This window comes from Crocuta crocuta, unplaced genomic scaffold, assembly GCF_008692635.1.
Source record: "Crocuta crocuta isolate KB4526 unplaced genomic scaffold, BGI_CrCroc_1.0 scaffold442, whole genome shotgun sequence".
Lineage (NCBI taxonomy): Eukaryota > Metazoa > Chordata > Mammalia > Carnivora > Hyaenidae > Crocuta > Crocuta crocuta.
In genome coordinates, this window is record NW_027528807.1 from 1,193,894 (window position 1) to 1,221,210 (window position 27,317).

General features: G+C 36.4%; 1 long non-coding RNA gene across 1 annotated transcript in view; it reads right to left on the reverse strand.

Moving 5' to 3' along the window:
* LOC144224751 (uncharacterized) overlaps positions 1 to 27,317 on the reverse strand; it is a 325,793-nt gene that overhangs the window by 282,314 nt on the left and 16,162 nt on the right. The window contains exon 2 of the long non-coding RNA XR_013333131.1: positions 26,150 to 26,195. This is a non-coding gene — a long non-coding RNA (uncharacterized LOC144224751). The remainder of the gene's footprint in view (positions 1 to 26,149; positions 26,196 to 27,317) is intronic.

Below are 27,317 nucleotides of genomic sequence, written 5' to 3' on the forward strand. Positions count from 1 at the left end.
ATTTCTGTGCCCCTTGCCTGCTCATGCTCGCTTGCTTTCTCTCTCTCTCTCTCAAAAATAAATAGACATTAAAAATTAAAAAAAATAAAAAATCATGTATTTCCTTATTTTTCCAAGGAAAAATGTGTATGTTACTTATGGAACCATGAATATTTTTTTTTCCTGGGTAAAAATTTTTAAGTGAAGACAGAACATGATACGGTTGGAAATAGCCAATGGAGGAACAGTAAGATAGGTACTTGGCTCCATCCACAAAATAAGCGATTAATAGATGTATGTGATAGGAGCTAGCTAATTCGGTTCTACAAAACTGAAAGGGTTGAGCCAAGTTGCATTAATCAAGGCTGTTTTGTATTAAATGTAGTACACAAAGGTTGTGTGGGTCAAAAGAGAGTAACTAAACTTTAAGAGGTTTCCGCAAAAGTGACTTCTCCAAATATAATATTTACAAAAACTCAACATTTTATGTTGTATTTTGTATGTTTTACCAAATTTTTGGAGGCAAATTTGTCCAGTGATAGACACGGTCACTACCTGACTTTTCTCCCAGGTTCTCTGAGTAATATGGAATAAACAAAAATAAAATGACATATACTATTATGGCATTTTGAATTTTTAGTTTTATCTGTATAAATTAGAAACAAATTGATATAGCAAGTGTGAAAAATATGTGTTCATCCAAAAACTATTTTTAAGCATTTCTGTGACACATACTGTTAAGATTAATGGAGACAATAGCAAGAGGTGAGATTAAAATCCCACCTTCATAAAACCTAAAAATCATCTGGATCACCTAGTTCCAGAAAGTTTTGCAACATATTCTAAAATTACATCCATACTTAGTGAAGTCCAAGTCTTTATCAATAAACAATTGATAACGCATCTCCTACAGTTTTCTAGTATATCTAGTATGCCGTTCATTAACTATGTCAGAAAAGTTGCTAAAATTCTTTCATAAGCGTATTTTAGGGTGTATCATTATCATGTATCATTAGAAGAAATAGTATAAGAACAGATGAAAAGACAAGTCAATGGCAGAACTTACGGTAACAGAAGACCATATTACACTATTAAGTCATTTACAATTTTAAAATATAGTTAACATTCTGATACCAGATTTCTTAGGAGTGTAATATTTAAGATGTAGATTTAATTATCAGATATTAAGAGAAACACATTTTATAATTTAAAAAACAAGTTTTGATGACTATCAACTGACTTACAAATAAGCACAAATTCTCTTCTGAAACATATGAAATGGAGATATAATTAACTAAACTCAAATTTATCAGATTAATCTGCCACACTTTGAAAGATAGTAAAAACATGTTCTTTTAGACTGCACTAATCACCCATTTGCCTCAATTATCCACCCCATTGCACAGAACAAAATTGTAGGACTTCAGAACTAAGCTTCAGCACATAAATTCTGATACAGATTTAGAAATAATAACAAAAAAAAAAACCCAATTTATTTCTTTAATATCGTAGTTCCATACTTCAGTTAGATCTTCAGGATCTCTATGGCTATAGCTAAATGGAGTGTTTAAGGTATTAGAATATGTGCTATTTAAGAACACAATTATCTAGCTTCTTAGTTAACTCTTTACTAACATCCCAAAGACAAGTTAACTGGATTGTTTACCAAAAGTAAATGGGTTTCCAGAAATGTCAGAATAACAGTCTGTACCTTTTATACGTTTGGATACCAAGAATGAGCCAACTAAATTCCAGAAAAGTAACTCTCCTATCCATTTTATAATAAGGTCTGAATTCTGTTTAACTGACCCTTCCTTCAAAGCATCTCGGGATTTGATTACATTCATTGAAAACAAAGTCTACACTGTTTGATATTATTTCACTTGGTTATAATGACACTGAAATAATGTAGTATGAGTATTATATAGTGTATATAGTAGAATAATGCAGTATTGAAATAACAATACAAAATTCATGAGTCTGGTAAGTTGTGCTCATATCTTTCCCTCTGTGCCTACTCCTCCTATTGTGATCCTTGAGTCCATGGGGATTTGCCAACATTTTCCTGTGAGTCCAAGAGATTTTGCTATAATACGTGTATTTATAATTTGCATTTTATTTTCTATGAAAAACTGAGGCAAATGGGTGATTAGTGCAGTCTCAATAGAAAATGAAAATTTCGATTTTCAAAACATATCATTTTTCTGTTGACCATTTGTTCGGTTCTTATATCTGAGTACTGTACACAATTTCCTGACTTACCAGTTTAACTGCTTATAGTACATTGTAATTTTGTACTGCAAATTTAAACCTATTGTCCCAAACATAACAACATCCAAGAGGAAATAATAGAAGTTATTAAATCTATGACTGACTAGTAGTTTATTTAAACTATAATTAGCACTGTTCAGAGGCTCTTTCAGGACCAAGAACCATCACAGAACATTGGAGACACTGTTATGTTTCAGATATCATGCAGGAGAGCTGTAAGAAACGTAGTTAGGCACAGATCAGATTGTGAGAAGAGCCAATGCCTGGGATTTAAAGATTTAGCCTTTCTTCTGTCTTTTCTTGCATGGAAAAAGTACAAGAGATGTTATATTCTTCAAAATTACCGATGGTGAAAAACTTACCGAAATATTTATATAAATATACATACATCCCTACTAAATAATGGCTACCATATAAGCATAAAACTTTTTCAAAACTGAAGAGCCATATAGAGTGAAGTTATATAGTGAATGCTAAAATGTACACAGCTATGTTGTTAATGTGGATATAAAAGAATAAGAATAATAACACTGCACTTGGGGGATGTGAATTATTTATAATGTGTGATTTCGCTACATGGGTACATGGATAATTTCTCAATCTTCTGCCCTGATTGTGTAGATGGAGCTATAAAATTTGATAAAGATTAGAATGGAAGGTTGGAAATTTTAAATAACCTCATAGCAATTAAGGACCAAGCTGAGGCCAGATCACACATTCATCTGAGATTCTTTTTTAAGACTCTTAAACAAAGATGTGTTAGCAGAATGAAGCAACAGGCGATATTGAGCCCCCCACTGACTAACAAGAGCAGTAAGACAATATCGCTTGTAGGTGCAGGTACAGAAATTGCATCACTAGGATTTTGTTTAGTGCTGGGACCTTAAAAGAAGAGCTGCCTGTCAGAGGCTGTAGCCAGAACAGAATTTCTGTAAAGATTGTGAGGCTGTGGAGAAGGAACAAAAGGATTAATTATCCCAAGTCCTCCTTCCTCCTACACTCTGATCTCTTGTGGATAACTTCCATTCGTCAAACCCCACTGGGAACCAGTGTGCCAGGGAGGCTGGGGGAGGCACTCCATAAAGAAAACTCTGACAGGCACAGAGTAAGGTACTGAGGTGGGGCATAGGTGGAGGTAGGGGAGAGGAGAGCCAACAGAATGCCCTCTGCAAGATCTGATTTATCAAAATAAATAAAGGATTTATATAATGAAAAACTCAACAGACGGACATGTCATAATTGTCTCAGTGGTAATGCGATCCTAGTGCTTTGACATCCTAAATTATCCCTCATTAGAACTGCAGCAGTGAACCCTGAATAACCACCCAGATGTGTTAGACAAGCAAGTATTTTGAAAAAGGTGCTCTGGAGGCTTCATCTATTCCCATCCCCAATTACATTCTCCTCTCTCCTTAAAAAGAACCATTTTCCTGATATCCTGGTAAGTATGCCCTTGTTCTTTTTTCACATTTACTATATACATACATACAGATATATATATGTGTGTGTGTATACACACACACACACACACACACCGCTGCCTCCTTTTTAGCTTATAGAAATGCAAAATTTTGTATATTTTATTTAGTTTTGTTTTTTCACAACACCTTTGTTGAGAAATAACTTTCATTTCATAATAAAATACACCCTTTTAAAGTGTTTTTAGGGACGCTTGGTGGCTCAGTCAGTTAAGCAGCTGACTCTTATTTTCAGTTCAGGTCATAATCTCATGGTTCATGAGTTCAAGCCTCACATCTGGCTCTACACTGATGGCACAGAGCCTGCTTGGGATGCTCCCTCTCGCCCTCTCTCTCAAAGAGTAGAGCCCTGATTTGATGGGCTTGGTGTCCTCATAAGAAACGCTAGGGGTGATCACTCTCTCCCTTTCATCTCTCATGAACAAATAAGAGTTCAGGTGAGTACACAGCTAGCTGGTGGTTCTCTACAAGAAAAGAGGCTCAAAATGAAACCTACCTTACCGGCAATTTAATCTTGGACTTAGAGCCTTCAGAACTCTGAGAAATAAATTTCTGCTGTTTAAGGCACCCAGTGTTGGGAGCCATTTTTTTTTTCAAATAGTTTATTGTCAAATTAGTTTCCACATAACACCCAGTGTTCATCCCCACAAGTGTCCTCCTCCATGCCCATCCCCCCCCCACATCCATCAGTCCTCAGTTTTCGTCAGCATTCAAGAGTCTCTCATGGTTTGCCTCTCTCCCTTTCCCCNGTTGGGAGCCATTCTTAACTCACTAGTTGAGAATACCCCTTGTGAGGTTAAGTCAGGTTTGCAAGGTCTCCCCCCCCCCAACTTAATTGTTTCTGCTTGAGTACCGACCCCAAAGCACCTTGTTGAATGGTATCAGGAGTGACTTATTCTGGCCTTGATATGCTGATTGTACCTTGTGAGAGAACTTATTGTAGGAACTTCTTCTTTTCTGATTATGGGAGCAGACATTGTGTTTCCTGAGGATCCTGTTTTCCTTTTTCTTTTTTTTTTTTTTAATGTTTTTATTTCTGAGCGAGAGAGAGACAGCATGAGCAGGGGAGGGTCAGAGAGAGAAGGAGACACAGAATCTGAAGTAATCTTCAGGCTCCGAGCTAGCTATCAGCACAGAGCCCAATGGGGGGCACGAACCCATGAACCATGAGATCATGACCTGAGCCAAAGTCGGACGCTTAACCAACTGAGCCACCCAAGCACCCCAGATCTTGTTTTTCTTATACGTCCCCTTAAGCAAACAGGCTATTGACTCCTGCTCACAAAGAATTAACTTTTGCCTTTCCTATGCTAAAACCATTGTCTTGTATTTGAATGCTAAAGATACCTTCCTTCCCCATATGTTAAACATCTAAATCATCAACATTACTATTTGTCTTCTACAAATCTATGTTCTAGGAAATTTTTACATATCAAAGAAATTTATCATCAGAAATCATTGTCTAAGGCAAATGGCACTTGTGTGCTGTTCCCCATACACTTAACCATAAATAAAGCTGAGATTCAGTCAGTGCAGAGACGCCTGCCTGATGATCAGAAAGAATCACGGGGCTCTCTCATCACTCTCTCGCCGACACTGTCCATCCTTCAAGGACCTCTGGGCCACCTGGAGCGCGACTCCAGCAACTTATCTGTGGTATTTTGTTATAGAAGCTGTATCTGACCAAGACATGTATGATAGGTGAATTAAATATAGCTGTTATTTTCTAAAATGGGCAAATGATTTGAATAGAAAATTTCCCAAAGATTATACAATTAACCAATATGCACATGAAAAGACAGTCAATCTCATAAGCCATTCGATAAATGCAAATGAAAACTACAAGGTACCATTCATACCCACTAGGGATTCTGATGTCCTCATGAAAATTCCATGTGAATTTTATAACAGCATCATTCATGGCAACCAAAATGTGAAAACAATTCAACTATCTATCAACTAATAAGTGGGTTAAAAAAATATGATGTATCCATATACTGGAATATAATTTGCCATAAAAATTTTTTAATGTAAATATATAAGACAACATGGATGAATCTTGTAAACATTATGCTAAGTGAAAGAAGTCAGACCCCAAATGACACATGTAATATGATCCTGTTGAGGAGAAATGTTCAAAATAGGCAAGACTGTAAAGACAAGTAGAGGAGTGGTTGCCAGGGCCTGGGGAAGGCAAGAATTGAAAATAACTGTGGATGGGTATGGCCTTTCTTTTTGGCACGATGAAAATATTCTAATTCTAAAAATGGTGATGTTTGCACAACTCAGTGCATACACCGAAAACACTATTTATTTACTTAAGTTTACCCTTCTTTTTCCATCACCTTAAGGTAAAAAGATAGATTACGGATTTAAGATCTTTCTTTTTTAAAACTATAAGCATTAAGGCTGCACATTTCCCTGCAATTACATGATTCCACAAGTTTTTACATGTTGTATATTCATGTTCATTCATCTCAAAGTATTTTTTAATTTCCCTTGTGATTTCATCTTTAACCTGTTGGCTATGTTAAGAAAATGATAATTTCCACAGATTTCTGAACTTGCCAAATTTCCTTCTGTTATTATACTTAATTTCACTCCACTGTAGTCAGAGGATAGTAATTTATACGATCCCAATCCTTGTAACTTTATTTAGACTTAGTTCATGGCTTATCATATGTTCTATCTTGGAGAATGTTCCATGAGCATGGGTAGACCTTGTTAGGTGGAGTTTTACACAGATGTCTATTGTGTCCAGTTGGTTTAGAGTGTTATTATTGGTCTTCTGACTACTTGTTCTAACCATTAGTGAAAGTCATTGAAATCTCTAACTGTTATAGTTAAATTGTCTGTATCTCCCTTCAATTCTGTCCATTTTTTTCATTTATAGGCTAGTGCTCCACTGCTAGGTATGTGCATATTTATAATTGTGATCTATCTTTCTGATAGATTAAACCTTTAATGTCTTTATCTCTAGTTCCATTTTCTTTTGTTTTAAAATTAATTTTTGTCTGGTATTAATATAGCCACTTCAGCTTTCTCAACCTTTAATCTGTTGGATACATATCTTTGAGACTAAAGTGTGTCTTCTGTACATAGTATATACTTGGTCTTGGTTGGGTTTTGTTTCCATTCAGTTTGACAATCTCTGCTTTTTAATCATACTGTTTTTTTTATTTTTATTTATTTATTTATTTTTTTATTTATTTCTAGGAGAGAGAGAGAGAGAGAGAGAGCATGAGCAGGGGAGGGTCAGAGAGAGAGGGAGACACAGACTCCGAAATAGGTTCCAGGCTCTGAGCTGGTAGTCAGCACAGAGCCCGACGCGGGGCTCGAACCCACGAACCACGAGATCATGATCCAAGCGAAAGTTGGACGCTTAACCGACTAAGCCACCCAGGCGCCCCATACTGTTTTTTTTAAATACTGTTTAATTCATTTATATTTAATGTTATTATTTATATAGTTAGATTTAAGTTGCTATTTTACCTTTATTTTTCTGCATGTCTCATGATGTTAATTTCTCTACCCTTCCTTTTGAATCAAGTAAATATTTTCTGGTGTAGTATTTTAGTTCCTTTAATTATTTTTTCAAATAAAATATATGTCTATGTATTTACTAGAGGCTATTCTATGGCATACTATATATACCTTATCAGAATCTACCAGTGTATGCTGACTTAACTTCAGTGAGACTCAATCCTATTTCATACTATTCCCTTTCCTCTCTATAAGTGTTATACATATTTTATTTATATTTGTTACAAAACCAATAAGACATTATTATAATTATTACATTATATATCTTTTAAAGAAGTTCAGAGTAGGGTGGTGCCTGGGTCACTCAATTGGTTGAATGTCCAACTCTTGATTTTGGCTCCGGTCATGATCTCACTGTCATGAGATCTATCTCTGCATCGGGCTCTTTGCCAAGTGTGAAGCGTGCTTGAGTTCTTTCTCTCCCTCTCTTTCTCTCTCTCTGCCCTTCCCCTGCTTGTGCACACTCTTTCTCTCTCTCAAAATAAATAAATAAGCATTAAAAAAATAAAGAAGCTGAGAGAAAAAAAAGAAGTAGATATTCAGAGTTTGTTATAATGTCTTATTATTTACCATTTTTGGGTTTATTCCTATAGATTCAAGTTACTATTTGGTATCATTCTGTACCCCAATACAGTTTTTCTCTTACCCACATGTTCTGTACCACTACCATCAAATATATTCCATTTCTAAATGGTGTTAGTCTCCACTATACAATTAATTACACATATACTGTTTTATCTAATTTTTTTAAGTCAGATAAGTCAAGATAGGAGAAGAAATATGCATTTATACTGCCTGTTTTTGTTTTCATTTAATTAACTTTACCAGTGCTCTTAATTTTCGTCGTGGGTTTGGATTACTATCCAGGGTAATTTCCTTTCACCAAAAAAAAAAAAAAAAACTTATTTTAATACTACTTATAAGTATGGTCGGTTAGATATGAAATCTTTTTTTCTTTTTTTTGATCTGAGGACATCTTTACTTCAGATTAAATTTTAAAAGACAATTTTGCTGGATATGAGTCCTGATTGACCTTTTTGGTGTCTGGTTTCAGCACTCTGAATATGACATCACCCTGCATTCTGTTCTTCAGTGTTTCTGAAAATTTTCATCTTTCATTACTTTTACTATGTATCTGAGTATAGACTTATTTCCTTTCATCCTACTTGGAGTTGGTTATGCTCCTTAGGATGTGTAGATTAAGGTTTCTCCTCAAACTGTGGGAATAGTCATTATGTTTTCAATTTTCTTAATCCTTTTCTCTCTCTCATCTCACCTCCTAGAGGATGTAGCCTTGGGCACATGACAATCATCCAAGGATGTCAGTGGTTTCAGCAGGGCTATCTTTGGCTGCCTCTTTATGGGATCTGTTAAGCTCTAGGCCTTTCTTGGTACCAAATAGTTACGTTCCATTAATTGCTTGCTCATTGCACTATTGTTTTGACAGTGTCTCGGGGGCACAAATTGCTACACATTGTGATCCAATTAAATTAAGGCACCTTTTCAGGGCAGTTTTGAGGCAAATCTTCATGACTACAGGAGGGCCCTTCTTAGCTGTGTCTCTCCCTAATTCTTTCTTGTATATTAACCGGCCTACAGTTTAGCTTGTTACTCTCATGAAGCTCCCACCTTCCTATAATTGCTTAAAAAATAAACTCAGTGTACTTGGGGAGAGCTTCAGCGCTCTCTGTTCTTATAGCTAGGCTCTCTCCCTGGACTAACTTTCTGCACCACTGCTCCAAACCTGGAGGTACAAACGGCTGCCTGTTTCTACTTGAATGACACCCCTGCTTTAAGAGCAGGGGGCTGGGAGCAGACAAACATGGTAGCCTCTAGTCTTTTCTGGTGTGAAAACTCTGTCATACACGCAAACTAGGGCAAGGGTGATTGGGATCTCAGTATTCTCAATCTTCCATGCCTGGGGTAGAACTTCCAAGCTACAGTGCCGGTAGGTGGATTCTCATGGCTGGGGGAGGATGCAAAAAATGCTGACAGCTGGGAGAGATAACACAGTCACTGAATGAGAGCTGGGGAAGAGAAGCTCTATATTCTTTGCCACGGCCGTCCAGACTTCTGAACTGGGGAGCTGGTGTGTAGAGTGGGAGTGGATGTGACAAGTGCCACACACTTGCTATTGGTCCTGAAATTTAGTAGATGGTCTTGAATAAATGTTTCCACACATGCTGTATGCCCATAGGACAGTTTCCAGACTTTAGATAATTGTTTAATTTTCATCAGTTATGGCTGTCTGGGGAGAGAGTCCATGGAGTCCTCACAATGCCATTTAGATAGCTGTTCTTCTGTAAGCTTTTTTTTTTCCTGATCTAATATTGATGGCCTTGTATAATATGATAAATGCTTCGATGAATATTATTGCCAATGTCTCTTCATGCACAACTGATGAGGTTTTGGGGTGATGGTGGGGAGGTCTGGAGCCAACGACCAAGAAAGAATTCTTGAAGACATCTTTGGTGCAAAAAGGTGATTTTATTACAGCACAGGGATAGGACCCATGGGCAGAAAGAGCTGTACTGAGGTTGTGAAGAGTGGCTAGTTGCATACTAGTAAATCGGGGAGGTAAAGTCAAAGGGAGGCCTCCAGAGGAGCTTAGATATGCTAAAGACTCCCAAGGTGTCTGAGGCCTTGCCTTTGTTAAGCTGAGGTTGTTTTCCCTCTAGAAAGGCATTAACATTAGGACTGGACGGGGTTCCTGGAGAAACGTTATACTCTGTATTTGCCTCAAGTATTTGTCAATGGTTGCAGGGTATGAGGAAATTTAACTTTACCTGCCATTTCCTTCTTGTCTTTGTTTTCCACATCACTATGGAGGGGTGATGTTGGGCCTTCCGGAAACTTGAGTCTATAGGTCTCTGGAGATTAGGGTATTGATTAAGATTGTCTTTTTCTTACGATTTGCTAAGATAATTGTAAACTGATGGAGACCCATGTCCTGTATGGCTGTGATCTCTATCAGTCAGTCATTTGTTTCCTTTCCTTTGTCCTAGGGCAGCCAGGAGTGCCTGAGGAATATCACACACCCCCCACCTGGGCGGAGGGCCTGTGTGCTAGCTGCCTCTGTCCTTAGCCTGTCCCATACTCCCTCATCACAACTACTAGACTTTCTCTACATTATATGCCTAGGATTGCAATAGCCAGATTTTATGGTATGAAACTAGCCAACTGTTATAACCCAATGCCACATTCTTTTCAAAATATACTTTCACTGGCAGGATTCAAAAGAGTTCAGAGTGGCTCCTTATCCTTGACATAATTTAGTACTGTAAGTTGTTTGTGATTTTTGTCTATACCATTTACGTTTCATTTACTATTAGTGAAATTCAATGTTTTTTATGTTTCATGGCCTTGTAGATTTCCTACTTCGTAAGGTATTTGTAGAATATTTGCCTATTTTTTATGTTGGGTTATGAGAATTTTTTTTAATACTCTGGAAACCATTGGTACTTAGTCTGATATTGAAACACAGTTCTTGACGATTTTTCTAATCTTTATAAATTTTGGCTTCATTTAGAATGTGTTTCATTGATGAATGAACACCATAAGCTTATGTAATTGGATTTATCATTTTCCTATAAGGGTTTATGTCCTATCCACAGTGCTCTTGCATTCATCACCACAGGTAGTGCTTTGCCCATTGTGCTCATCAAACGCAAAGGATTAAATTTCGGATTCTTCCATTTTTCTCCACAGGCTGTTCGCCATGTCACATTTCCATTCTTCATCACAGGCAGTGATCCATCTATAGTGCTGTCCGTTTATTTCCAGAGACACCTTTTTCTCTGCAGTGCTCCAGCTCTCATTAGCACAAGCTCCATCTGTGACGGTCTCCCACTGCTCACAGCGGGCTCTGCTCCTTCCACAGGCCCTCCATTCTTCACCACTGGCACTGCTCTGTCTGCAGTGCTTTTTCATTCTGCATCCTGGCTAGTGTTTTATCCTTAGTGCTCTTTCTCCCAGTACCATCTATAGTGTCTTTTGATTCTTCCCCAAAGGCTGGGTTTCATTCCTGGTGCTCTCCTCTCATGCTGCTTGGTCTGTCCTCCATCCATAGTGCTTCCCCATTCTCTACCTTGGGCAGAAGTTTCCCTGTAGTGCTTGTCTATATTTCTTCACAAGCAATGTTTTTGTTTGTTCAGTGTTGTTCTTGTACTCTTCCAATCTTCACCAAGCCCTACTTCATGTGCAAAACTCTTTTTCGAAGTCCACAAATGTCCCAAATTTCCTTTTCATTCAGGGCCTATCTGTTATTTTCTCAGCTTCACTGCTTCATGATTTCATTATACAATTGGTTTCAGATGTAAAAAGCGTTCCTATGAAAGTTCATTTTGATCCCACAATGTAAATTACATCATCCATTTATATTCTCCCTTGTTATTCTATATTATTTTCATAAATCCTATGTTTGCCTTGTTTTTATATCACTTCATGTTTTCTAAGTTAAACTATGTGTTTCACGTGAACGTTGGTTACGCTAATACACTTTTTTCTCATGTTGAACACAGTGCTAGGTTATAGGCAATAAGTAATATTAATTTTTTAGAAATAGCTAGGTAAATGAGGAAATAAATATTAATTATTTCAAGCATGTTTCTATATTTAACTTTTGTTTAAGCAGGGCAAGAATTTTTAATGATTTGAGATTATACAACTTAAATGTATTTTCACCTGCCAATCTTTTGATATAGAGGCTAAGTAAGTCCTTTATGTTGATAACTATTTGCATTCCTTATCTTTTTTTCCCAACTTATGACTTCCCACTTTCTTCTAAGATAGATCTAGAAGCTGAATACATTTTCCTAGGAGTCTTAGAATTATTCTAAAATTTACAAGGTGTTTTATCATTTACAGTTATCTTTTCCACACTGAATTTTAAATTATTTTCGTTGGCTTGTTTGTATTCTCATCATCACCTTCATAACAAAGCTTATATGTACAGAATATTTAACTAATTTATATAACATTATAATAAATCCAGTTGCATGAACAACATAGACCTTAGTAAGCATTCAACCAATGAGTAGAAAAAGTAGTGTAGGGGTACGGCAGAGTATTAGCGCCAGCCCATGTACATGTATACCATGTTCTCGGAATCAGTAGTTTTTACAGACTGTGAAGAATAACAGTTAATCTAGTAATTCAGGTAACTGAGTATCAGCTAACAGACTTCTACTGTTATTTTATTCAATAGACTATGGAGATATTTCAAACTTAAAAGATATAGTGCAGTTAAAAGATGCCATAAGCAGTTATATAACTGTATTAGCCTTTAGTAGATTCTATTCTGATTTTTTTTCATTGCTTATAGTGTAACAGTACATTAACAGTAGAGAAGTATCGTTATCTGAGTTTTTTGTGATTTTAGTTAAAATCACTATTGTTTAGTTAAAATCCTGCTATTGTTGCAGGATTCTCGCTGAGAGAGTCGTGACACCGAGACTTTTCTTTCCAGGAAGCAACTTTATTCTGCCGGCACCGCTCAGTTGGGTTCGTACCCAAAAGAACTGAGCGGCCCACATCATATGGCATAGGTTTTTTATACATGTTTTTATTTCTTTGTCTCCCATATATGGTAACACACATAAACATGCAGTCTGATTAAGCTGTTTCAGTTTACAAGAACATGGGGGATGTAGGCAGCTGGACCCATATCTAGGTGACCTTGAAGTCTTCTCTTCTCTCTTCATTTTTTTCTTTCTCCTTAGGGAGGGGTTCCTACCACACTATCCGTATCATTAATGTATGACTTTATTATAAAATGTGAGCTGTTTCCATTGGAACAAAATTACCCTTAAAGAGTTCCTTACATAAGTGATCAGGGTTACACATCACCATCAGTAAGTCATGTTGATGTCATATACCTCCTAAAAAGATGCAATACGAAGGGCACATCAGCTTAGCGGTGTTTTCATCCAAAATACACAACCTCATCTAATCACTACAAAACATCAAACAGAGTGATGGACATCTGAAAATACATTTGACCAGTGCTCTTCAAAAAATGTCAAAGTCATGAAGCACAAGAATAAAACTAAAAAATTGGTCAGATTGTAGGAGCTGAGTCACAACAACTAAATGCAACATAGTATCATGGATTTGGATCCTAAAATAGAAAGGGGACATTGAAAGAAGCTGGTAAACTCTGAGAAAAGTCTGTAATTTTATACTACTGTACCAATGTTAATATCTAAATTTCAATAAATGCAACATGGTTGTGTAAGGTGTTAACATTAGGAGATGCTGGGTGAAAGCTATATAGGATTCCTCTGTACTATCTATGCAACTCTTCTATAAATACAAAAGTATTTCAAAATAGGAATGCCTAAGGATTTTTCCTTCTGCAAAGGTTTTATAACATGTAGCCCTTCAAGAGTCCCTATAATTGACAACTGGTTGAAGAGATCGAAGTTTAATTCATCACATGTGTGCTGTTGCCTCAGGGTTTATATTTATTTATATATTTATTTATACCATTTCCCAATGCTAAGGATGATGATTGGGGAAAACGACAAATGGAGGTTCTTCAAACCTATTTCTGGTTAACCATGAGTAAGTCATAGAAGTTCCAGTTTTATGACCTAATTTTTTCTAAATTTATTTAACCCAGGTTAGCCTTCTGCTATCTGAATCATTTGCTATCTAAAACTTGTGGTCAGAGTTAGACATGGATGTATTCTAATGCTGAAGAGAATACCCTGTGCAGTGTAATATCCTGGTTCATCTAATTGATCTCGTGTTTTATCACACTATATAGCATCCACCTTGATGAAGCAGTTGGACTTCAGCATACTGAACAAAAACCTTGCTCTGACCTTGTTGGCTCAGTTAAACTTGTAAGATATCTTGCAGTCTCTCTCAACTTTGAAAATGTATAACGCATTATCATTTGGAAAGACTTGTTAAATGTTCAAGTAAACTGACCCTGGAAAGACTTGTTAAATGTTCAAGTAAACTGACCCTGATATCCCACATCTTGGCATACAAATAATAGCAAACTAATAATTATAAGCTATATTCAAGAAGAAGCCATCACAATCTTGTCAGTAAGTTAAAAATATTAAACCAGCCTACACATCCAAAGAAAGAGTGATGGTTTAGTTAATTAGGAATAGGTATATAATTAAATAACATACAAACATTAAAAAACACTAATATAGGCAGTAATTTTATATTTTTGACATGAAAAATAAAAATATAAATTACCACCTCAACTCTCAGAAATTACAAAATAAAAATTAAAGCAAAATTAAGTGACGTGTAAGTAAAGGACAGCCTTGCTACTGCTTTATCTTGATTTATTTATTTATTTATTTTTGCTTTATCTTGATTTAAAATTGAATTCACCGAGTTTGGCTCCCATTATTGTAAAAATCTGAATTATTTTGAACTCGATTTGAAAAATTGCCATGATAAGTCCACATATAAAACATTTTCTTATATTTTAATTCTAAATATGAAGAAATTTTTGCATGTTCTTAGATTTCTATTTCTTATATATTGCCTTTATGAAAAATAATGTACCTACATCATTCACATACATTGAATAAACATAAATATGTTTACTTACTATATAGGCAACAAATGAAAGTCTGAAATGTCTAATTCAGGTTTATTCAGATATTAACTGATCTAATTTATTATTAGATTTTTAAAAAATGTATTTTAAAGTGAGGAAAAGAGAGACATGAGGGGAGGAGAGGGACAGGGAGGGAGGGAGAGAGAGAGAGAGAGAGAGAGAGAGAGAGAGAGAGAGAATCTTAAGCAGCCTCCATGCTCTGCATGGAACTTGACACAGGGCTTGATCCCACAACCCTGGGATCATGACTTGAGCCAAATCAAGAGTCAGTGACTCAACCGACTGAGCCATCCAGGCACCCCTATTATTAGATCTTTTAAGTTATCTTTTTCTACCTGGATTCTGAGCAAAGTGTGTGCTTTTATTTTTTTAATTTACTTCCCCCATTTTATTTAGTTCTGTGTTACTTCTTACAGATCAACTTACTTTAGAGGACTCTGTGTGAGAAATTCTGGTTAAGGTGAAGATAATTTGTTACCATGGAATCACAGAAGTAAAAACAGCACCTGATTAGCTGGTGCACTTACCCATCTTCTCAAAGAGATATATTTCAAGCAAAGTAGCATTAGAGTCAGAGATTTCACTTCTTTATTTAAATCCCACTAGTTAAAAGATAGTTGCTCTTTGCTTCTCAAACAATAATACAGTTGAAAGTTTAGATAAAATATAGAACTACTGCTAATATACATGAGACTACAACCTGACACATTTCAACAATGATATGTTTACTTAGGAAAACATCCACACTCACTACCATGCCTATAAAATATTTATGATTTAATAATTGTTTATTAAAAAGTTCACAATAAATATTAGTGAAATATTTAATCTAATATGAATTGCCCACTAGCTATAGCTTTAATATAGTTTTCCACAGAGCGACTGTTGCACCATGTAATATCATAGGACTTTTAGAGATCACTAAATCATAGGTGATTTTGATGGCTTATTTAAAAACATATAAGAAAAATTTCACAAAATCCTGTAATACATTATTAGTCTTTTGAAGTTAAGATGCCAGTAACCTTTGAACCCATTCACTACTATACATTAGGTAGGAAACTAATTAGGACCCATTTATTAATCATCAACTTATGTCTATCGATAAGGACAAATAGGAAAATAATAAGTATAAAACAAATAGCACCATATGAGAAAAATTTATTTTCATGTCTAAATGTCAAAGTACCCAGGAGTGAAGTGTCCTACTCTTATTTAAAAAAGAAAGAAGAAGAAATATTTCCTAGGTTTTCTGTCACAATTTTCTCAGTCATTTATTACCCCTTAATCAGTTTTGTATTCTATTTAGGTTTTGTTTTTAATTTTCATTTTTCCCATTTTTAATGTGTTTGAATCTTCTTTCTAAACTCAAGGCTGGATATTTAATTATAGTCTTGTGAAAAAAGTTTCCTGAGGAATTCATCTAAGCATAAATGAAAAATTAAACATATCGCCCGGGTGGCTCAGTGGGTTAAATGTCCAACTTTTGATTTCAGCTCAGGTTGTGATCTCACATTTCATAAGATCAAGCCCTACATTGTTGGGCTCCATACTGGGAACATAGAGCCTGCTTGTAATTCTCTCTCTCTCTCTCTCTCTCTCTCTCTCCTCTCTCCCTCTCTACTCTCCCCCCACTCTCTCTCAAAATAAACAAAAACTTTAAAAAAATTAATCAGATATTTTAGAAAAGTTGGAGACTTTCAATTAAGTTTAAAAATTGTTTTTAAATCCTACTTGGACCTTCAACTTTACACCTGATTTTAGGAACAATTGCCAGTGATGTTTATTTTATTATTTCATTCAATATAATCACCTATGTAGTTGGGGGGCAGGGGGAGAGGTCACATCTTTTCAAGTATTAGCAGTGTCTTCAACATTATTATTCATTTCTTCAGTCCCTGCATGATCATCCTGCACTGTGAACTATACAAAATCCCTCAAAAAATGTTGTTCACCCAGGTGACTAACAAATGACTGGCTGTCACAGAACCTACAGGGCCTGTGCAGTTATCCAGCTCATATACTTCATGGGATAAAAGTAAATATACCGTATTCTCATAATGGGTGTAATGGTTATTTTTCCAATAACCGTTTGGACAAATTTTTAAGGATGGAAATGGGGACCCTCATGTTAAAATATTATTTATTCATTTATTTAATTTTTTTTAACTTTTGAGAGCAAGAAATATAGAGCAAGAGTCGGAGACAGAATTGCAAGCAGGCTCCGTGCTGTCAGTACAGAGCCCACCCGTGGGGCTCAGACTCACACACCGTGAGATCATGACCTCAGCTGAAATTGAGAGTTGGTTACTTAACGGACAGAGCCACGCAGGTGCCCCTGAAAGAGATGAACTTTATAATGGAGAGCCTAAAATTTGGGAAACTGGGAAGATAAGGAGAATGCTACTGATTTTTTATGAAATAATAACTTAAATAGTTGCCTTCTGCTAGGTTCTGTCAGGCCTATAGACAGCAGCTTTAGTATATCTGTTAGGTTTTTTATTTCTCATAAAGAAACACCTAGCGTTATTTGATATTTAAATTTCTGATACTAAATCTCCACTTTCTTATATTTCCTTGGGAAATTCTGATACTAAATTTCTACTTTCTCATATTTCCTTGGGAAATTCTGGAGAAAATGGGAAAAAATGCTATTTTCCAAAGGACATAGGAAAATAAAAAAGTAGAAAGAAAGTGAGGTACTGGGGAGAAGGTAGGTAAGAAAGAAGATTGCGGGGAAGAAAGAGAAAGAAGAGAGAAGGGTAGTGATCTTAGTAATACAGGATATATACTTGTGTGCATGAGGACTACCTATGGTCTAAATTACTGTACTAATCCATGAAATGGAAGTTCTAAGATCACCATCACAATCCATCAGTTTAACTAGTATATACAGATTAATAACTTCACAAGCATTTTTCCGTTCATTTGCAAGAGATTATTGTGAATTTGTGCCATTTGTCTCTGTGTCAGAACTACTTAGAGTGTTTTAAAATTTAACAATTAAAAATACTTTTTAATTCATAAAGTGAAAAAAGTTGAGGAAAATTTATGAAGTTTTAAAACTGTGACACTGTAATTAGATCCCTAATGTGACTGCATAAATCCATTTATAATATGTGAATTTATAATATATCTGTATTTCTAACAGGGTCCATCAGTGATTCTTCTGCGACAAGGTCATCAAACATTTTCCTTATGTATTTAACACAGGTATGCTCTATGAAAAGCTGATTTATTTTATATAAGAGCATAACCACTCTGTAGAACTAGACACTTTTCTGTGCTAACATATCATTAAATAAATATCATTGCATCTGTCTTGCACTACAGGTAATTCTGGGCCTACTATAAACTTTTAACCATGCGGATAGAATCCATTTGTTCATTTTTCTAAACTATAACTGATTATTTCCTTTATAATTTGAAAGGTAGGGCTTTGATGGTATTTATTTTAGTTTTATAATTCAACTCCCCGAGGGCATTATACAGGAACTGGGAAAATGAATACTTATAACCTGGGAATATGTGTATGTGAATTTATTTCTGTACCTGGTGCCAAGTCTACTATGTAAATGTCAGTTTGTTCCAGTGCTTTTGGGTGAGTAAGTCACTTTGATTAGAAGTCAAGCTAAAATAAATCCTTCAACTCACAGGCCTTGTTTTTTTCTTTTTGTTTCTAGGTCAATGCTTATTTTTCTGCAGGTACTCACCTCTGCTCTGTGGCTGCCAAACAGGCTTGTCTCCAGGATTCATCTCTCCTAATTAAGAAGCAGAGTCAGAGGGAAAGAAAAAAGGGCCCCTCCCCCACTCCTCTTCACTCCTGATGATTCTCACCTTTGCAGTCCTGGGAACCTTATAAAGCAACTTCAACCCATTTACTAAAGCTGAAAGTATGTTCATGTATCAAATCCCTGGAGAATGTCCTGTCTTTATCTCTTGTGTTCAAACTATACTTTATTTTGCGAATATGGTACAGAGCTTGTTAAATGGTAAGTCATTTTCTAGTTGGACTTTAAAAATATTTTCTTTGATAGATGCACGAACTCTTCCTCTGCCATTTCTCTCAAAACTTTCTCCAACATTAAAGAAGATGCTAACGTTAAAGAAGAGTTGGTGTCTGTTAAGACTTCACCACTCGGATTAAATTATTCTGCATTTTTGTTCTGTTTTACGTATGGTTGTACACAAGACTCCGTGAGCACAGAAGTGGCCAGCATTATTAAACGAGACACGTGAAATAAGAACAGGTAAAATGATGCAAATGGCTGAAAATTATTCAGTGAGTTATAAGGAATCTAAATAGAAAATAGATATCTAAATTTTACATTACTACTGTTAGGGGCAACAGAGACAAAAACTGCATTCACAGATAGTTCTGTATTACATTAAACATAAGGACTTTTCAGATTTTGAAAAGTTTATGAGAAATTACAAACTCGAAAAAGGGATAACCTTTTCTTCTACCCCGTACCTCTGAAAAACAGTTAAGATGTCTCTCATGAGAAAATGCCCCTAGAAACATCATTTCGATTAATGAGATTCTTAAAATCATTTGGGAGCCTTGTTTACACACACTATCACAGTACACTACTTTACAGAATGTTCATATTCTTAACAATGAGGACCCTAGGCACAAAGTACTGAAGAGATTTTGAAATTTTCTTATTAGTCAAAAGGATTTTTAAGTGCATTAGGCTATTTCTCCAGCAATTATGGAAATAGTTTTTAAACTTTGAGTCGTCTATGTTTAAAAGTAAGGAAATATCCATTAATCCTTACTTAGTAAAGAAAGAAGACATAAACATTCTCATTCGGTGTAGGCATGATATTTGAAAAAAATGATTAACATAACCAGTCTGTAGAGGCAGACAAGTTTCTGTATTAGTATAGCATTACGTTAACCTCACTGAATCTTCCTTTTACTATAAGTAATCCTCATAAAATAAATTTGACACGTTTTAAAAAATTAAAGAGACAAATCTGACTTAATCATTTTGGGCAATATACAAAGTGGAATTCAGAACTACCAGATTTCAACATTAGGTAGAAACAGAGAAAGCCCAAAAAGTAAGTATGCATCTATCTGGTCATGTTATACAGTATTTTCTCACCTCTACATTTCTATACTTCAGAGAATCCTTCTTAGAGACCTATAGTCCACTAGACTGCTCAAAAAATGCTGTCACATATTTAAAAACAATCAATAGAAACCCCCAATTAAAATTTATCTTCCTTCTGCTTCATTTCTTAAGAATCTTTTTCTATCCTAATTTTAACTAAGTTAATTTATATTCAAAATTTAACTAATTTACTTTAACAACTCTTACTCAGCTATTTTTTTAATGTTTTATTTACTTCTGAGAGACAGAGACAGCATGAGCAGGGGAGGGTTAGAGAGAGAGGGAGACGCAGAATCTGAAACAGGCTCCAGGCTCTGAGCTAGCTGTCAGCACAGAGCTCTATGCAGGGCTCGAACCCACAAACCATGAGATCATGACCTGAGCCAAAGTCGGATGCCAAACTGACTAAGCCACCCATGCCAAACTGACTAAGCCACCCAGGAGCCCCTATTTTCTTTGTTCCAAACATTACTATGTGTTCATGATATTTTTTACTTATATATAGCCTATGATTAAAGATAAAAGGCATATTTAAAACACCTATACAATCAGACAAAACCAGTAGGTGTCCCAGCGAGCCATGAATGTCCTCCTCGGGCAGATAGGAAGTGGATGGAGAGAAAGAACACTTTCGATAATAATATTTTTAAAACACATGATGTAGGAAATTAGCATTTCTTGAATAACAGAATGTAATAGTACAATTTGAAGACAGTGGACATTTTTTATAAAAGGGTTGTAAACAAGGCAAGGATGTACATATGCAAGGAGAATGTACTGAGAAGCATCCTAAGTGAGACAGTAGAGGATGACACAACTTGAGTTTTGTTTTAAATATAATAACAATAAATAAAGCTTTTGTTGTTTGCTTTTTTTTTAATGTGTATTTATTTATTTGAGAGAGAGAGCATGAGCAAGAGAGAGAGGGAGAGAGGATCCCAAGCAGGCTCTGTGCTGTCAGAGTGGAGCCATCATGGGGTGCAGTCACACCAACTATGAGATCATGACCTGAGCTGAAATCAAGAGTTGGGCACTTAAACAACTGAGTCACCCAGCCACCCTGCTTTTATTTGTTTTTAATTGATGTACTCATTATGTAAGCTTTCAGGTAGAGATTTTATTTTATTAGTAATTTGGCTCACTCAAAACCAGAATTTCAATGACAATAGAACCAGTGCCTTTAAAAGAGTGATGTTTCCCTAATTTTTACTGTTCATTTTAAAATAACTTTTTATTGGGGCACCTGGCTAGCTCAGTCAGTTGAGCTTCTGACTGTTGATTATCGGCTCAGTTCATGATCCCAGGGTTGCGGGATTAAGCCCCGCACTGGGATCCACACTGAGTGTTCTGTTTAAGATTCTCTCTCACTGTCTTTCTTCCCCCCTTTCCCTCTTGTGGTCTCTATGTCTCTAAAATAAATAAGATGGTAGATAGATGATAGATAGATAGATAGATAGATAGATAGATAGATAGATAGATAGATATAGATGATATAGATATAGATATGATGATATAGATAGATGATATAGATATAGATAGGTAGATAGATAAAATAAGTTTTTATTGGAATACATTTCACCACAGGTATTGAAAAGATTAAAAAATCTTGAGCATACACCTGAATAAATGTTAACCAAATAAACACATTTGTGTAATCACAGCACAGGTGATGAAACATGACATTTCCAACAATTTGTACTTGGCTTAATCTCCTTTAGTTACTGTATCTCCTGCAAAGATAAATGGTATCCTGCCTTCTATCATGACAGATTATTTTTGTCTATTTATAAATGGAATCATGTATTCTGTACTAATTTATATCTGTTAAGTAAGCTTATAATATCCATGCTTTCTTTCTTATTTATTGTCATTCCATTGTCCACAGTAAGCAAGAAACCACAATACAATTATCCAGTTTACTGTTGATGGTTACTTAGGCTGTCTTCTGTTTTTGGCTACTGTAAATAGTATAGAAATGAAGTCTGCTATGGATTGAACTGTGTCTCCTCAAAATTCATATCTTGAAGTCCTACTCCCCAAATGTGACTGGTTTTGGACATAGGGCCTTTAGGAAGGCAATTAAAGTTAAATGAAACCAAAAGATGGGGCTATAATTCCATGGGGTCCATGTCCTTGTAAGAACATGTGCCAACCCAGAGCAAAGGCCATGTGATCTTTTTCTTCCCATCAAGAAGGTGGTCATCTACATACCAGAAAGAGAGCTTTCACTAGAAACGAGTCCTGACACTTTGGTCTTGGACGCTGGCCTCCAGAACTGTGAGAAAATTATTGTCTGTCAGTTAAACCACCCAGTCTTTGGTATTTTGTTATGGCAACCCAAGTAGACTAATAAACACTCAAGTATATATATTATAAAATTTTTGTATTCATTTTAATATAGAGGTTTTGTACATATGTCATTAGTTTTATTCTTAGGTAAATAAAATTATCTATAACTACTAAAATGCTATCAATCCTTAAATTTTACCTTTGAATTTTCATTGCCAATTTGTAAAAATATAGTTATATTTTTAATTGGTCTGGCATACAGTTCTCTGGAACTTTTATCGTTTTTAACTGTAACAGTTTATTTCTAGATTATCTTGGATTTTCGACATATACTTTAAATCATTTCCAAATAAGAACATTTCATTTATTCTTTTCTAATTCTTATAATTTATATTTTCTTGCCTTATTACCCAAGCTAGAATTTATAGTAATATACTAAACAGGGGTGGTAATAGTAAGTGCACTGCCTTATTTCTGACCTTAAGATGAACGCTTTCAGGGCACCTGGGTGGCTCAGTCAGTTAAATATCTGACTCTTGGTTTCAGCTCAGGTCATAATCTCACAGTTCATGAGTTTGAGCCCCACACCAGGCTCTGCTCTGAGGGCATAGAGCCCGCTTGAAATTCTCTCTCTCTCTTCCTCTCTCTGCAGCTCCCCTCTTGTGCTTGTGTGCTCACTCGCTCTCTCTTTCTCTCTCTCTCTCAGAATACATACATACATACATACATATAAAAATAAAACTTTAAAAAATGAGTATTTTCAATCTTTTACTATTAAGTGTAATGTTTAGTGGAGATATTTTAGAAATACTCCTGAGCAAATTAAGGTAGTCCTTTGCCATATCTACTAAGATCTTTCTCATATCTATATCAAAAGATAAAATGCATCTACTGAGAGTATCATTTTTTCTCTTCCTTTGAATGAGTCATAATTTGATTACAGAAGGAGAACTACTAAAACTGATGTCAAATAAGTGGGTTTCACATAAGTTTGACCTAAGATAGTTTGTTAATGAGATAAGCAGTCTATGTAACTCCACTGACTTGATGTCTGGTTCAGCACTGGGCAGCGCCAGCATCTGCAGTGCAGGCATTCGGGAAGAAAGACGCATCAAAGGCAGAGAAGATGGAGCACAACCTGGAACCCACGCTACCAGCTGAAAGTCACAAAGATAAAATAAGACCCAAGTTAGTCTTGCACCATATCAAGTCTCCAACTTCAATGATCTGAGGGACCCGCAGGAGAAAATGGTGCCTTTTCAACTGACTGAGTAGTCAGAGAGGCAGAAAATAGTGGCCTAGACAAGGCTAGAGGACCCGATACCACGTACCAATAATGCGAGCCAGCTGACTGAGCATAGCCTGCGCGAACTGCAATAGTGTCTAAACTTACTTTGATTCCCAAGCATAACAATGGCAGCTGTTTACATTTTCACCTTCCAAATATTGCACAGATTTCTCTCATAACCAATCCGAAAGAAGCTACAAATGAGAAAGGAAAGTCTGTCCCAGTTGAGCTATACTGACACAAAACAAATCCATCTGGGCATCCATACATACATATACCGCTCTCCATACATAATTTCAAAATAAAGACAAAAGCAAAAGCCCAATTCTACATTACATGACAGTATTATAACTAACATAACTGAAAACAGTCTAACTGTGAACCTTGGCCTCACTTCTAAGCATTTTCCTCCTTCAAGTAGCAAACATCAGAGTAGAGCGGGTAGGAGGGATGGGAGTGTGAAGGGAGAGAACCACTTCATGCCAGTAAACAAGGCGTTACATTTACTTTCTGCTGTAAGAAGCTGCCCACACAGCTCAATCAAACGAACTTCTCATGTTTTCAATTCCCCAGAAGCTCTATATCTTCATTCCTAAAACCAGGTATTTTAGCTTTAGGGCCTTCTTGATTCAACTGGTATAGCCACATTGTTCTCAATCTGGGGTTGTAGGACTTGCTTCCCTGTTGTCATAATAACATACCTCCTACCTCCTGCCTGAAGGAGACTGAGTAAAGATCAAAACAGCATTTGGGCAACCTTTTCCTCTCAATGTTCTTCCTTTAAACATTCATTAACAGGTGGCAAAGTGGGGGACCCTTATCAACACTCCCACTCACTCCCTGGTGAACATTCCCACTCACTCACCACTTGGGTGAGAACATTTGCCAATGACTATGAATGAGATTTTTCATATTCCCTACATCAGCTCACAAGGCTCCCGTCCTTTGTCCTTCACAAAGCCATGCCTCTGGTAGCACTTTATTGGCATTGCAAAATCTCTCAGTAACTATGAAGGATCCGGAATTTTACTCTCACAACTAAGCTTGTAAGCTCACAAGTTACTCTGCCACACTTTGATTCAAAGTGGAGAGAAACATCAACATACTAAGTCAGAGATAAAGGAGTTATTAGTCACGAAAATGGTAGTAGCCAGAGTATCTGCATTTATGCAGGTTCCCTGAACCCCATTTCCCAAAAACTGATCCAAACGGGATTAGTTGGTGCCTGCACATGATGGATAGCCTTTATCTTCCTAGGCTCTATGCTCTACAAACATCCTTTGAAAAATTAGTCATGCCTTTGTTCAAAAGACATATGGAAACATTGGAGAGCCATGAAGACTTGTCTCCCAATATTCAACTAAATTCCACTGAGCTCACAGGTGTAGACTGACAGGAAGAAGGCAATACAGGAGAGGAATGGGCCATGGACATCTGGGCCACAGGTCATGCAGCATACTTAAGACTTTAGGACCTACTCAAGACCAATCTTGTATATACCCATTCTGTTTGATGATGGAATATTACTGTGCATATCTGCTTTTAAGGTTAGGTAGGTCACAGAACACCCAATTCATGATGTCAGGACACATGGTAATCTCAGGTTATATGGTCAAGTGTTCTGCCTTTCCTAGGGCCCTGAAGATAGTCAGACTGTTTTTCAAAAAGAAAATTATTATTTTTAATTTTTTAATGTTTATTTATTTTTGAGAGAGGCAGAGACAGAGTGCAAGTGGGGAGGGACAGAGAGAAAGGGAAACACACAATCTGAAGCAGGTTCGAGGCCCTGAGCTGTTAGCACAGAGCCCAATGTGGGGCTCGAACCCACAGATTGCAAGATCATGACCTAAGCCAATGTTAGACACTCAATCAACTGAGCCACCCACGTGCCTCTCAAAAAGAGAATTATTATCTGCTGGGTAAGGCATACATTGCTACAAATTTCTAAGGAGCACCCCGAAGGTTCAAGTAATATTCCTATTTTGCCAAAAATACTTCAAGAAAATGGAATCTTCTAGGCCATATGCCTACATGGCAGAATAGATTTTTATAGAACACCGTACCTGTTGCAGGGATGTTTATTGTTCTAATTCCTGTTCAGAACTGGCAATTTTTAGGGTTACATGGTGAACCGTCAGAGGTAGAACATATGACTCCAATATCGAAAAGGCCCACTAAGCACAGTCTCTTTTTCTTGTAGCACAAGATGTCAGATGCAGAAATGTGTCCATTGAAGAAATAGATCTCCATGCCTTGAACAACTGGACCCCAAGATAGACCCATAACCTTTTATGAGATTTATTTTCTACTCATTGACATACATTTATCTTACAACTGATTTTAAAATATATGCTTCTTTTTGCTATTAGTTCAAAAGAACATGTTATAATCAATGTAATAGAAGAGCATGATGTCCTGTAGCCTAGATAGGCAATCAGGAATGTACAGTTGAGACAGCCCCAATGGAGGACGGAGAGACTGTATTGCTGGGTTAGCAGCTGGAGGAAAATAGCTTCTGATATCTTTTAACGAACAAGAATAAACCAACCAACAAACAAAAACATTTGCCAGATGAATAGTCACTTACCAGGTCCCAGCAGAAGTGTCGATCTGTTCCAGCAATGAAATCACATCTGAAACAGCAATCATAATGAGAATAAAGACCCAATTAATTTTACAACTAGTATCTAAAATTTCTCTGCCTTCTACAGAGACCAAATATGTAAGTGAATGAGTATGTGGTAAATCATTATGCCTGCATCTTTCAAGTTTTTAATGATGGCACTAATCTGTGCAATCCCTCCAGTAATGTGGTATATATTTTAATATGTTTGCAGTTGAGAGGAATTTCTGGTGGCTCTATTTGTCTGACTCTAACATCAGATTCCTCACTCTATAGGTTGGGAATATTGCATTCTGTAAGTTACTAAGGATGTCTATCCCTATTAGGCATTCTGGACTAGGAATATAATCACAGAGATGATTCATCACCCACTGTGGGAAGAACTCAAGCCAAAACTCTGTTCACAACATAGCCTCTAGAGGTACCTGGGTGACCTGGTACCCAGGTCTGACTTCGGCTCAGTTCATGATCTCACAGTTCATAAGTTCAAGCCCCACATTGGGCTCCATGCTGAAAGCTTAGAGCCTGGACCCTGCTTCAGATTATGTGTCTCCCTCTCTCTCTCTAAAAAAGAGACTTGTGCTCTCTCTCTCTAAAAAAATAAATGAACATTAAAAAAAAATAAAAAAACAACATAACCCCCATAAGACCCTAGAATGACTGTCGACCTCATCAGTGTCACCAGTAATTGTGAGCTCAGAGCAACACATATAGCAATATCCAAACTATCTCATTATTCCCTTTTTTCCCCAATGCATAGTCACCCTAGTAAATGGTTCCATTTCCCTTTACAGAAGGCTGGGGAGAACCTGGGGAGAAATGCAGTAGAATGTTTTGAGCTGTACGGCAAGATGCTTCCTCAAGTAGCACCATCATTCTTTTATTACAAGGTGCTCTCAGATTGTGAACTTGGTTAAGTCTGAAATTGTCAGTCTATAACTTGTTATTGTAGTGATTGAAGTCAGATCTCTGTTCATCAGATCTAGAGATTTTCAGGTCATGCAAATCAAGTAAGATTTTAGCCATCTATCCATGTATTTCAGTTCTTAGAAATGACGAAAACTTGCGAGGGTTAAAATATCCTGATCCCTACTTCCTCCCTGCCGCCCAGGACAGAGAACAGGCTCACTGT